Consider the following 1855-nt stretch of genomic DNA (forward strand, 5'->3'; position numbering starts at 1 on the left):
GCTGCTTATCGTCCCAAGCGTTGTTCATTGTGGGATCAAAAAAAAAAAAAAAACCGAGGAGTTAAGACAGGCTGAACATTAACAAACAAACAAAACAAAACAAACAAACAAAAAATAGCGCTGCCACTGACCTGCTAGTGTTGGTGCTGCAGGAGACTATTGTTCCACTTGTGTGTGGTAATCCAGGCGGCACGCTGGGATGAATCCACTGCGACAAGTTCCTCCAACTAGTTTGCTGTAAAACACACCAGATTGCCTATTTTACCCGCCAGGTGAGTCTTATTCCTGTGTTGCACGGTGTGCCGCGGTGTCCCATCGCCGGAGCGAGCGCATCGTGGGCCTGTAATAACGCATTATTTGCCTTTACTTTCGCTCATAAACACAGCACCGTCCCGTCCCGGTGATGATCAGCCATATCGCTGCTGCTGCGTGGATCCCAAGTGGAAGCGGTGGCGTGATCCCGGAAAACACCGCAAGGGGTGTGTGTGTGTGTGAGAGAGAGAGAGAGAGAGAGGGGGAGAGAGAGAGATTGTGAATGTGTGTGTATCAGACTCTCTAACCCCCACCCCCACCTCCAACCCCCCAAGACTTTCTCTTTGTAAAATAAAAAAGGAGGGGTCAAATAGATTAATTTGGGGGGCAATGCCACCGGGGAAATTAGCCTTCATTATCCAAGACCCATTCCCATCTAAATATGCACCTCAGAGAAATTCCTTGTGAATAATGCATGGACTGAAAATTATGGAAATTCAGTATCAACCACCAGTGCTTAGTTTAGCAACAACATGAGTGAAAGTACACTTGCTTGCAGCGTTAAAATACATCTTCCTGCGGTCCCAAAGTTGTGAGTTTTAAATTCATACTACCTCATATTCCTACTAATGCAGGAATTACTGGCCAGTGTAAAAAAACAAGGGATGATTTAGCTCAACTGGATTACGTTTATTTACAGTGTTAAATAGCCCAGACACATGTAGTAACAAGCATATTCTCCTTTTAATATAAAATGTCTACTACTTAGGTGATTTCTGTGAAAGACTGATGCCAAATCTTCCACATAAAGTGCTTTAAATGTTTCCTTTTTTTTAAAAAATTAAATGAAAGCGAATAAAACTAAATATGTAGTTTTTTCCTCCTGGGGATCACCTGGATCCCAACAATTACGTCAGGAATCACAGATGACACAGCAAACACGCTTGATGAGGAGAAGTCTGCCTGCAGGTCTTCACCGCCACCGTGTGGTTTATTTAAACATCAGCAGCATGTTTTCATTTATAGGCTCAAATTCATTCACTGGACCGAATCCTGTAGGGATCATTTCAACTAGTCCCTGTATGTGTAGCAATAGAAATACACAATAAATGCGAAACTTGTGCAATAATACAGTATAATGTGAAATATAATCTTTGGGCATACTATGTTCAATTTGGTTGAGAGTGTATCGGGAAGTAATTCGATTGTTTAAAATGTTAGATCATAATGTTAGAAGAATGTAAGTCCTCAAACTCTCTAACAATAGGCGTAGAACAAAAATCTACTCGCCATGGGTTTTGAAAGCTGATTCAGATTTTTTTATTTTTTATTATAGGCTATATTTTTAAAATGTTGGTTGTTTTTAGACCAAAAGTATTAAAATATCATTAAGGGATTAAACAGGCACTCCACCCATTTTACATGTGAAGTACTCAGACTGTAAAACACTTATATAACATCTCCTGTGGCTTTAGAGGGAGCTTTCCTGTGTCTGGGAAAAATACTAATGATGATGTCATTAGGTTTATCTCAGTTTGGGCTTCAAGACTTCATTTTATTATTTATTTATTTTTACTTATTATTTATTTTTTATTTATTTATT

The 1855-nt window shown here is 39.5% G+C and overlaps 1 protein-coding gene across 11 annotated transcripts in view; it reads right to left on the reverse strand.

Moving 5' to 3' along the window:
* The window catches only part of LOC118324174 (cyclin-dependent kinase 17-like), a 40173-nt gene extending 39707 nt beyond the window's left edge, over nucleotides 1-466 (reverse strand). For 9 of the 11 annotated variants that reach the window (XM_035656346.1, XM_035656349.1, XM_035656340.1 and 6 more), the window contains exon 1: nucleotides 132-466. The gene's annotated coding sequence lies outside the window, so the exon portion shown is untranslated. The remainder of the gene's footprint in view (nucleotides 1-131) is intronic. The other 2 variants (XM_035656342.1, XM_035656343.1) reach the window with 1 other exon arrangement.
* Between the last annotated feature and the right edge of the window lie 1389 nt (nucleotides 467-1855).

The sequence above is a fragment of the Morone saxatilis genome, unplaced genomic scaffold (genome assembly GCF_004916995.1).
Source record: "Morone saxatilis isolate NCDOM2014 unplaced genomic scaffold, NCSU_SB_2.0 Contig15, whole genome shotgun sequence".
NCBI lineage: Eukaryota > Metazoa > Chordata > Actinopteri > Moronidae > Morone > Morone saxatilis.